Below are 13,052 nucleotides of genomic sequence, written 5' to 3' on the forward strand. Positions count from 1 at the left end.
ATGTTTTAGACCTACTTTTAAAATAGCTGGATTGAAGCAATTCTGATATATGTTATCTGTGATATATCTATCTATCACATTTTTATCCACATAATGTATAAATGTTCAGCGATGAGAAAACATAAAATCTTAACCCTTTGCGACAACATGGATGGATCTTGAGATTATCACGCGAAGCAAGATAAGTGAGATAGAAAAAGTAGAGAACCATATGACTTCCCTCATACATGGGATATAAAACTGAAAGCAACAAAGGAACAAGACAAACGAAGAAACAAAAACTCATAGCCACAGACAATAGTTTAGTGGTTACCAGAGGGTAAGAGGGTTGGGGGGAGGGTGATGAGGGTAAGGGGGATCAAATATATGGTGATGGAAGGAGAACTGACTCTGGGTGGTGAACACACAGTGGGATTTATAGATGATGTAATACAGAATTGTACACCTGAAATCTATGTAATTTCACTAACCATTGTCACCCCAATAAACTTTACTTTAGAAAAGGAAAAAAGTGCATATAAAGTGTATAGACATAAAGAGTATTACTCTCCTATGTGAATACATGTGTGTACACGCACATATGCACACACATTCACAGTATACCTACCATAACCTAACGTATGCTGCTGTGTAATATATGCAGATAATATATACGTATAGTCTGCATATCATATCAGCAGAATATTTTAGGTGCACACTTACACCATCCTAGGGATTAAAACAATAGCTAATCATGCTGATTTTCCCATAAATTGTTGGTACTCTTTGAAATGCCTGGTGTCTACAACCTGTCTTTTCCTAGCAACATTAATCAGTTTCTGAAATGATTTTGACATCGATCCTTTGACCCTGTCTCCAGCAGTAATTCCAAGTAGTCTGGCCAAGCTTCTGGAACAACAGTGACTCCGATTGCACTGTTTACCATACAGCTCCTTCTCTGAGGAACCAAATCAGAGGACTTTAAACAAATACTGCACGTTGAAGAACACAGAGTGAAAACTGACTGGTGTGCAATTATGTGACAGGAATAAAATATGTTGTGGTAGTTTGCAAAGGAAAGCCTTTCGTAGAACAGCTAGCGCTGCATTTTTAAAAACCATGAGACTCTAAGTGATACAAAATTTACAACAATTCATACTTATTGCTGGTAAATAATCTGCTGTATTTTATTGACCATGCGAGGGGAGGAAGGCAACTTTTCATATCTTTATGTAGCCGTCGCTGTAGAAAATATTTCTTTTGCTTTGTCTTTGAGAAGAGGTAGGTTTAATACATAAGGAAGAGGCCATGCCATTTTGGGTCAGACAGGTCTGGTATTCAATTGTCTTTCTTACTTGTTGGCTGTGGACTCCTAGGCAATTTATTTTACTTTTGTAATAGTCTTTTTGTACCAAATAAATAAGTAAATGGAGGCAGCAATGCATACCTCAGTGGCCACTGTATAAATTAATGAAATCACATGCAGTCACCCTGCCCCCATGTGTGGGGGGCACGTTCCAAGACCCCCAGTGGATTCCTGAAACCATGGATAGTACCGAACCCTATATGTATTAGTACTTTGTTTCTTCCTATACATACACACCTATGATAAAGTTCACTGTATAAATTAGTGAGAGCATAACAGCAACAATGAGAGATAAAACAGAACTGTGTGACGATATACTGTCATAAAAGTGATTTAAATGTGGTCTCCCCAAATTCCCTATGGCCCTTCACTCACCCTTCTTCGTGTGATGATGTGTGTGTGATGAGATGAAGGGAGGGGATGACGAAGGCATTGCCACTGAGACGTGGCACAAGCCTTCTGACTGAGGACGGCGACACAAGCACTGAGGTACTGTGCTACTGAGCCGGTAGGTCTGACCCCCAAGGCAGCTACTCAGTAACTGATAGGCGGGAATGTCGACAGCCTGGCAAAGTGGGGCAAAGGGAGGGGTCACGTCCCCGGAGGGGCAGAGGGGGTCGGCGTGACATTCAGTCACACTGATCAGAATGGCGTGCGATGACAACTTACAACTTGTTTATTCCTGTGATTTTCCATTTAACATTTTCGAATCACAGTCGACCGCTGGTAATTGAAACCGCGGGTAAGGGGGGACTACTGTGTGTGTATATATATTTTTATATGGAATATCATATGTGTTAATCATATATATGTGAGTATACCGTGTTTCCTTGAAAATAAGATCTAGCCGGACCATCAGCTCTCATGCGTCTTTTGGAGCAAAAGTTAATAAAAGACCCGGTCTTATATTATATTATATTTTGTTATATTACATTATATACCCTGTCTTCTATTAAAATAAGACCCGGTATTATATTATATTATATTAAAGACCCGGTCTTATATTAAAATAAGACCAAGTCTTATATTAATTTTTGCTCCAAAAGATGCTTTAGAGCTGATGGTCCAGCTCGGTCTTATTTTCGGGTTAACACGGTATGTATGTATATGTTCATATATATGATATCACTGATGTGTGTGTGTGTGTGTGTGTGTGTCTGTATACTGGGGGTGCCAAAAAATGTATAGAAGTGGACACTTTGGTCAACATGGCACAAGCAGTAGTTTGCTGTAATCAGAAGTGTCTGGACGCTGATGGGAACCACTTTGAGCACCTCTTGCAATTGCAGAAGACACACGTGACTTGTATTCATCTTTTGTTATTGGTATATATTGAGTATTACAATTTTAATAGTTTTCCTTTCTTAAAATGAGTGTACATTTTTTTGGCACCCTCTGGATATTTAGAAAAATACTGTGCCATGGAGAACAATGTTATATCCCCTTGGAGATACCAACATTACTTTTTGTGAAATCTCCAATAAACAGGACCCAAGGAAAATGAAGTTTTATAGACCTAGGTTATAACTAACCATATGAAAGCCCTCATCAGTATTTCTATCAAGGAAAGCTCCTGTTTCAAGTAGGTATTTCATAACTATTGAATGAACAGTATGTCTATTTTTTTATAGTATCTAACATATGGGATTTTTGCTTAATGCAGGGTTAGTACAGAGACACAGCCAGCCTTCAATGGCTTTTATTCTTATTTTTATGGCCCAAAGTCCTACAGTTACTAAGATGCAAGGAAGCGACTTGCTCTTACGCTCATGTTCTTTTTTTTTTTTTTTTTAAAAAAAAGATTTTATTGGGGGAAGGGGAACAGGACTTCATTGGGGAACAGTGTGTATTTTTCCAGGATTTTCTCCAAGTTGTTGTCCTTTCAATCTTAGTTGTGGAGGGTGCCGTTCAGCTTCAAGTTGTTGTCCTTTCAGTGTTAGTTGTAGGGGACGCAGCCCACCATCCCTTGCGGGAGTCAAACCGGCAACCTTGTGGTTGAGAGGACTCACTCCAACCAACTGAGCCATCTGGGAGCTCAGCGGCAGCTCAGCTCAAGGTGCCGTGTTCAATCATTAGTTGCAGGGGACACTGCTCACCATCCGTTGCTGGAAATCGAACCTGGCTACCTTGTGGTTGAGAGCCCACTGGCCCATGTGGGAATTGAACCGGCAGCCTTCAGAGTTAGGAACATGGAGCTCTAACCGCCTGAGCCACCGGGCTGGCCAGTATGTCTATTTTTAATCCTTGCTTCCATGATGCAAGCCCCATTGTTTTATCAATCTCATCTTCCATCTTCATGTTTAACGTCTTCTCTTTGTTTTAATTATTTTTCGATTCCAGTTGACATTCAATATTGTATCAGTTGCAGGTGTGCCGTGTAGTGGTTAGACCTTTATATGAGTTACGAAGTGGTCTCCCCGATTAGTTGAGTACCCAGTTGGCACCGTATAGCTAGGACTTATCATCACTCATCTCCCTGAACTAAATATGGTCCCCCAAAAGACCCTAGTGGGTTCTATATGATTGGTTCGAGATGAACATGTTAGGTAGCTTTTATTTATGTCATCTTCTCAACTCTTCTCTACCAGAAAAAGCCATACCCTTCCCTACCCCTCTCTGACACCCAGGGGGGTGGTGGCTCCAGCATGATGACATATGTCCTCTCTTGTGAGAGCGCTGCAGCCAGCTGTTGTGGCATAAATATGTATGTCCCAACAGCCAACTCCCAGGGTGCCTTTCCACCTTGCAGCATATTGCAAGATTTGGCAATTTGCCCATTATCACAGTAGGCTAAAAGTATCTTGTATTTTCTCTAACATCTCCTTTTGACCCCATTCCTATCTTCCTAGCTACATAGTAAACTTGTTTCATTGTGTTTATATTCCTAACACTATGAAAAATGAGATGGATTTCATAATTCAGTTGTACTAAATTATAAATGATGAACATTGCTTCCGTTTCTCAAGTATAGTTCAATTGTATTAGAGGGCAAAGCCTTAAGAAAAAGGAATTACATTCCGATGGTTTATCTACATTCAAAAGGAAAACAAGATTCACTTAATAAAAAAAGTAAGGAATTGGTGAATCCTTTTAGTTTCATCAAAACCGGGTATCTTAGCTCCCAGGATTTTCTCCCTTATCTCACAGAGACCATCCTGCTGACGACAAAGAGAAGCAAACCAAGAAACACAAATATCGAAGCTGTCAGAAAGCTACCGAGAAAGTCAGAATTGTCAAAGATATCTTCACTAGGACAAAAAAAGCCCTACTGCTAATGAAAAGGACTGACAAACTGGTAAGGGGTTCTGATAGCAAAAGACATCATTGAGAGAGAAAAAGGCCCAGCACCCATTGCCAGACGACACTCACGGCATTTTAAAGTAGCAAAAGTTTCATAACTGCATAGAGTTCCTAGAAGTCAACCAATAAAAGACTAACAATCCAGCTGATAAGTGGGCAAAAGGTTGTCCTGATGTACACACGAAAATGATACCCCGACTCACTGATCATCAGACTGATGTTAAAACCACCATGAGAAATCTATGCAACCACCCAAATGGCTACAATGAGACAGACTGACACCAGTGTCAGCAGAGATAAGGAGCAACTGGAACTCACTTACATTGCTGGTGGGGGGTGTACATTACATTGTGCAGCCCTTGGGAAAATCACCTGGCAGTATCTACGAAAACCGATCACAGATAACGCCTCATTCCATTCTTGGGAGAAATGTGTGTGCGCGTGTGCCGAAAGATTTCTCCAAGAATGCTCACAGCACCGCTACTCGTCAAAACCAAGAACGGGAGAAAACGTAAATGTTTGTCAACTGTAGATTGAATCAATAAATTGAGGTGCATTCATACAACAGAATATTATGTGGAAATAAAAACAACGAATCAATTACCACCCAGTGCAACACCACAGATACATCTTATAATACCAATACCAAAGATAATACCAAGCGAGAGAAGCTCGACAATAACAAACACCATATGATTCCATTTGCATGCAGTTTAGAAACAGGCAAATCTAATCAATGGTGTTAGAATTTAGGAAAGCAGTTATTTTTCACGTCGGGACTGGTAATAACTGGGAGGGGACTGGAAGATGTTTCTAAGATGCACGTCATATTTGACTTTTTTTTTTTATCCTGGATGGTGGTTATATGATGGTTACATCATTTTGCGATCATCCATTTTATTGCACGCATATGATTTCTGCAATTTTCATTCCTTCTACCATTAAGATGTGTGAAACTTGGCACGCAAAGTGACTTCAAACTAATGTGGGAGTTCAGCTGAGGGGACGACACTAGCAACTGGTTTTTCCTAGGCAGGTTTCACTAATGGACACGTTTGGTTGTAATTTGGTACACGTTTTTCGACTTTGAGTGGAATCACTGAAAGTTATGTACTCTTAGTATGAATGCTACATGGGGAAAAAAAAACAAGAAACGCTACTATTTAAGGTCTATTCAAAGGGACTAATGCAGTTACTTCTCTCTAGAGAGTCAAATAAGAACTGATGCTGACATTCCTGAATAATTGGACTGACTCTGGACTCTGTGAGGCCACCTTCCCAACGTCCCCTCTCCTGGCTCATCACATTCTTTTCTTTTTTAAATTAAATTTATTGGGGTGACAATGGTTAGTAAAAGTACATAGGTTTCAGGTGTACAATTCTGTATTACATCATCTATAAATCCCATTGCGTGTTCACCACCCAAAGTCAGTTCTCCTTCCATCACCATATATTTGATCCCCTTTACCCTCATCTCCCTCCCCCCACCCCCTTTACACTCTGGTAACCACTAAACTATTGTCTGTGTCTATGAGTTTTTGTTTCTCATTTGTTTGTCTTGTTTTTGGTTTATATACCACATATCAGTGAAATCATAGGGTTCTCTGCTTTTTCTGTCTGACTTTTTTCGCTTAGCATTATACTCTAACGATTCATCCATGTTGTCACAAATGGCAGTGTTTCATCTTTCCTTATGACAGAGTAGTATTCCTTATTGAAATGATTGTTTATGAAAAGACCCACTTCTCCTGTTCTCTTTATTTCTTCCCAGAGAGGTCTTAGATTCAACCCCAATTTCACAATGGGTTAGTGACCACATTGGATGAAAGCCTTTTACACAATAATCGATAGGGATAAGTTCATTTTTAAAAAGGTCTTGAAACCAATTGTTCAACTTCCTTCACTTTTCTATAATTTGAATTTTGCCCCAGCTTTTCCCTTGATTTAGATTAAGCCGCTAACGTCACACGTACAATGCCATTTTTCAATAGGAGATCAATAATGACCATTTATTGTTTCCACCATTGTGAGGGGAAACATATTAGAAACAATTTTGTAAAAGACAGTGAGAGGCCACTTCTGAAATAGCCATTTGATTATAAATAGCAACCAAGGGGTTCGCAGATGGTGGTTTTTCTTGAACTGTCGTTCTGAGGGCAGATAGAGATAGGGTGGCTGCAGGGGACAGTGACAGTTCAGTGACGGCTAAATGATTAGATTTTCCAGAAGCCTGGCATCATGTTTCACCAGTTAAGATACCGTTGAATGCAAGCGCTCGGCATCATTTGATAAGAAAAGAAAAATGGGTCACCCTTTTAAAGCAGAACTCAATCGTCTGTAGGAAATAATAGCTCATGTCTGACTTAGTTTACAAATAAAAGCAGAGGCAGCTGTGCCTCCTCGAGAAAGTTACATATCCTTTCAGGCTCCATTTGTTTGTCTGTAAAGTAGAGGTGACAGTAGGTACAGGCATAAGACCGTGCTGGGAACTAATGGATACCCAGTAACAACACCAGCCTGATCACTCCAATGGCTTACTGGCCTTCCCTTATTTAGGGAAAGATGAGTTTCTCTTGTATCCACCACGGTCTTGTCTACCCCCCACTGCTCCCCACACACAGGGCAGACTTGTCCTGCTGGTACCCACGGGTGTTATAATTGCGTGTAGCACAGCGAGCTGTGCCAGCAGATTACTCACTGGTCACTACGTAACAGCTCACAGTATTCATTGTATTATGGCATTAGTTCTTGTCAATCCTTTTTATGTTGCTTTACATAGTAGGGGACTATGGAACTAAAGGGAAACATAACAAGGGAAGAGTGTTTTAAAATGGTAGCCCTTCTTCTTCTTCCTTCAAATCCAAGGAGAAAACAGCAGTCCTAACGTTTCTCCCATCTTTAGATTCAGGACTCTCAGAAGACCATTTCCTCTTTGCCTCTCCCACACATTTTTGTGGGGGCAAAAAGCCCCACATTTTTAGGGGGAAGAGCTCAAAACAGTGACTGTGGTTCTAGGATCACCCGTGTTTCTTCCCCTCCTCCCACACCCAGCACCCAGAAGCCATGGAAGGAGAGGGGATTTGGATGGGAACGGGCCAGCTGGGTTTCCTTATTCTCAGTGACAACCCCCAGTGAAGCTTGCTCGCTCTGCCTCACTGCAAAGTACAGCTTTGCATGCTCGTGCTTCTGGGTCATCCGGCGGGCTGCCATGGAACCTCGGAGACGGTTTATCCTCAATCGAGAGAAAGAGAGAAAGAGACAGAGACAGAAAGAGGCAGAGAGAGAGAGAGAGAGAGAGAGAGAGAGAGAGAGAGAGAGAGAGAGAGAGAGAGAGGATTTTCTCCCCACGCCCTAGCAGCCAGTGACTTGGGGATGATGGGTCTTCGCCATCTCCCAGCATAATCTGGCTTCGAGGGAAACCCACCTTTCCCCTTCCATGGGGAACGCTTGAGCTGCCAAGACTGATAGTTGTGTGTCTCCTGGTGTTGCTGTGGGAGTCCCTCACCCGACATAACAAGGCAACTTCCTCCCTGCCAGCAGCAGGCATCTCCCGGTGCCACCTGACAGTTTGGGACGATGGTGAAGTGAACAGCTGTGAGCAGTGCACAGTCCTGCCAGGCTTGGCGTGCCAGGCGAGTGTTATTCGGGGACTCGTAGGAGGCGGGGAGGCGGTGGTTGCTGGAATTGGCATCGGACGGGTAAAGCAAGGAACTTGCGGTGCCAAGCGAGAGCACTTTGGAAGCTAAAAAGTAACACGCAGTGCTGAGGTGCCACGAGAGGAAGCTCGCTCTGAAAAGCGGAGCTTCCTTTCCATGAAAATGTAATGTGTGGTTAAGCCACGGCTTAAACGTCACCACCAGGCTGCCTCTCAGAATGACAGCTCTATTCACTTTCTTTCCATACTCAGTGCATGGATGCATTGATAGAATATTTCCCGTTCTCCAGGCTCAAGTCCTTGTGTAAATATTTCTACTTCCAGACCCCAAATTATGTCCAATTCCCTGCTGTCATTCTCCATGACCTTTTTTATTTTATTTTATTTTTTTAATTTCCTTCTGCGTGGCCGTCTGCTGGCCCTGGGTACACAGTCGTCTTGTTGGTGGATGGATTTGTAGCCGTGTCTCCATGCAGATAAGCTATGGACATTAGACAGATGTCTTAATAAGATTGTGTTGACTCTGCCCGAAAGCAGAAGCTGGGACTCCATAAAGGGAATGGGATGGCTCGTGTGAGATCCCTGCTGGGGATTTCTCCAGAAGACACAGTTGCGAACATGCAGAATCCAAGTGTGGGTCTCAGAGTGGATGAGAGGGCACAGATTGTTTGTTACCAGTCCCCTCTTGGTTCATGAACTCTACCTCTCTGTGCCCTGTGTGATGTCCGGTGGTTGCCTGTCACCCTCTCCTGCCACCTTCTGCTCACTTCGTCGTCATTAAACACAAAACAAATGTCCCAACTCCCTTCCTGGGAGGTGTGCCTGGAGGACACGTTCATTGCCAAAGCTAAGACGCAGGGTAAGTGTTGGGGCCGTTGGATGCATTGCCCTGCATCCAAGCAGGTTAGCAGCTCCACAGCATGCAGGGGAGGTGTGAGACCCACGGGACGCCCATTTCTTGTGACAGACGTTCCCGTTTCCTGGTCTTCGTAAGATGGCCTTTCTGCATTTTCACCATAGAGCTTCCAGTTTTCCTTTGGTGGGAGGAGGGGAGGCTCATAGTGTAATTGCATTACTGGTCCCTGACTTAGAAACTCTATCTGCCCTGTGGGCTACACTTTCTTAAAATCTACCCCACGTGGTACCTGCTCCATAGATGCTTTTAGTCTCAGAGGCGGAATTGATGCTGTGATACCTGCTGTGTGTGAATCATATCAATGGCTCATTTGGGGGCCACATCCTCAGAGTATGAGGAAACCAGCCGGAGGCCCCCTGCCACACAAAGGATGCCGCTGAGTCCCCAGTGTGTGCTATGGACAGTGTGACCTCTGGTACTTTTGCTTCATAACCTCTACTGAGAATCTGCAAGCTCATGAAACCTCAGTCTTCTCTGTGATATCTCGGTGACCTGGGCAGCAGCAGGTCCGGGTGCGTCTGGCAAAGGGAGATAACAAACGACTCCACAGTTCCCTAGGAGAAGTTGGGGGTCTCTTCCCTCTTCAGGCCCATGCCATGCGCCTCCCTTCCTCTTCACTTTCAGAGAAGAGGCAGGAAGCCAGTTTGGGGCCACAGGTTCCAGTGGCCCATTGGACGCTATGTCCTTGCCAAAGCCCATCTGTACTCATGCTTCTGCCTAAAGCTCGCGGACTCTGGGACCTCTTAGAACAGATGCTTGATTTTTATGGGGCCAAAGGCAATTAAGGAAGTTGTTCACGCACAGTATAGATTTAAAAAAACAATATTCTTCGCAGTGTGAGTGAAGTTTCGTTATTGTGTCTTTCCTTCCTCCTTCTAATGGGGACAGATCCCCAGAAAAACGGTCTTCATAACGCCGTGCAAACCCTCCTGTGAGGGATCCAGCAGAAGGGGCTGTGGCTTTCCACTGTGTATCTGTTTACTGGAAACGTAAAGATGAGCAGGAGATGGATTTGTGCACGTTTTGCCCCAGGGCTCAATCCTGAAACATATGTTTCTGCAAATGGTCCATATGTGATGGTCTTTACATAGGCAAGATTCCCAGGGAGCCACGGTTTCCCCTAAGTAAAGATTAAAGTTCAGCAAATGCTACCAAAGCTGCTTCGCTGATTTCTACAGCTGGCCAGCCCTTGAGTAAATCAAGCAATTATCTTCAAATCAACGTATTAAGCTCCTTTCTCTCCTGTTGGTTGCCTGCTGGGTTTTCCTGGGAGTTTCTGTTACTGGGACAACCGTTAATGTATCTGGTGCAAACAGTTCTTTATACACATGCCATGTCAGAAGAGATCAGAATGAAACGCAGGGGTTACCTGGTTCTGACATACAGTGGCTCTCGATCATTTGTGGCTACCAGAAATGCATGCCCCTCCCCCCATGTTAGTGGTCATGGAACTTTCCAGAATCCTGGGCCTCACCATAATGATAGTGAAATAAAATATATGCAGAGACTATTGGCTGGCAAAATCGCTTCAATCCATTTAGCTGTTGTCATGTGAGGCAAGAACAAACTGGCAGACTCTGCATGGAATTTCTGTAGTTGTCTTGGTCTACCTTTCTCGTGATTCACGGCAAGGATTTCAAACCCCTTGTACTAGTTACCTCTCGCTTTGTAGGATATGATCCTACTACGATCAGCTTAAAACACACATTAATCATCACACGGTTCTATAAGTCAGGACTCCAGCTGGCCTACTGGGTCTCACGAGGTGGCACTTGGGGTGTCAGGTCAGCCAGGACTGGGGTTTCACGCGAAGACTTCACTGGATATTTTCTTCCAAACTCGTATGGTTGTCAGTAGGAGTAGCTGCTTGTGGATTTTTGGAGACACAGTCTCGGTTCCTTGCTACTGCTGCCTGGAGCCCACCCTTCATTTCTTGCCTTGTGCACCTCTCCATATGGGGGCTTATTTCATCCATAGCCTGCAACAGCGAGAGTCTCCCAGAAAGACAGATGTTACCGCCTTATGTAATCTCATTGTGGAAGTGACGTCCCATAGTCTTGGCTGAAGATTGTTGGTTAAAATCAAGAACTCAGGGCAGTCCACACTTTAAAGGAAGGGATTAAAGATGGGCTGACATCCAGAAGTGGTGTCGTTTGGGACCACCTTAGAGATTGCTCATCACACGTCACAGGGAGAGAAGCAGATATCTGCAGTCATATTGTTGTGTGCACGCATTTATGCATCTCTTCATCCTTAAATAAGAGGCCATATACTATAGACTACAGCAGTTGGAAAGTTAATTGTGTCAACCAGTGTTCCTCTTTTTTTCATCATTGCCCACAAAGGAGTGTTTCCACTTGTTTTCCTTTATCCATCCACCTGTGAAATTCTAAGAGATATGCTGCTTCTCTCTACTGTGTTTCTGAACTCTGTACATACAATGAGTATGATATTTTTTTACCTCTCACAGACCACTTTCCATTCACTTGGGACGATGTCCCCCATGAGTCTTATGAGGATTGAATGGCACAATACATACAAAGTACATATGTCAGGCCTGGTAGATAATAGCATCTTGATAAATGCTAGCTTCCATATTGATTGCCCTGTGCAAGATACCGTGTGCACTGTTTGTGAAGGGAGACACAGAGATCACAGAGTACATGATGTGTGCTGTGAGAGTTACATTCAAGATGACTTGGGCACAGTCAAAAGGGGTGTCTCAGTTCTGGAAAGAGCACAGAGATCATGAGAAAGAAGCATTTCTCAGAGAAAGGACCGCTAAAGAATGAGAGGTGATTTGAGAGCTGAGGGATGAGGACGTGAAGCCATGGCAGTGTTGACAGTGGAGAGATAGAGATGGAGAGACAAGGGCTGGATAGGTGATTGTGTGGTAAAGCACAGAGTCTACTCAAAAGATCTGCTGATGGAAGTGCGTGTTCTTTCAGTTTTCTTGTCCGTTCATCCATCCACCCATGTATCCACCCATACACCCATCTGTGTTTTCTTTCATCCATTTATCCACCCATCCACGTCATCATCCACCTATTCATCCCATCCTTTTATCCATCCACCCATCCACCCATCCACCCATCTACATATTTGTCCATCCATCCATCCATCCATCCATCCATCCATCCATCCACACATCCATCCAATCCATCCCATCCATCCATCCATCCACCCATCCATACATCCATACATCCATCCAATCCATCCATCCACCCATCCACCCATCCACCCATCTACATATTTATCCATCCATCCATCCATCCATCCATCCATCCATCCATCCATCCATCCACACATCCATCCAATTCATCCCATCCATCCATCCATCCATCCATCCATCCATCCACACATCCATCCAATTCATCCCATCCATCCATCCATCCATCCATCCATCCATCCACACATCCATCCAATTCATCCCATCCATCCATCCATCCATCCATCCATCCACACATCCATCCAATTCATCCCATCCATCCATCCATCCATCCATCCATCCATCCATCCATCCAATCCATCCATCCACCCATCCACCCATCTACATATTTATCCATCCATCCATCCATCCATCCATCCATCCATCCATCCATCCACACATCCATCCAATTCATCCCATCCATCCATCCATCCATCCATCCATCCATCCACACATCCATCCAATTCATCCCATCCATCCATCCATCCATCCATCCATCCATCCATCCACACATCCATCCAATTCATCCCATCCATCCATCCATCCATCCATCCATCCATCCACACATCCATCCAATTCATCCCATCCATCCATCCATCCATCCATCCATCCATCCATCCATCCAATC

This window comes from Rhinolophus hipposideros (genome assembly GCF_964194185.1).
Source record: "Rhinolophus hipposideros genome assembly, chromosome: X".
NCBI classification, from domain to species: domain Eukaryota; kingdom Metazoa; phylum Chordata; class Mammalia; order Chiroptera; family Rhinolophidae; genus Rhinolophus; species Rhinolophus hipposideros.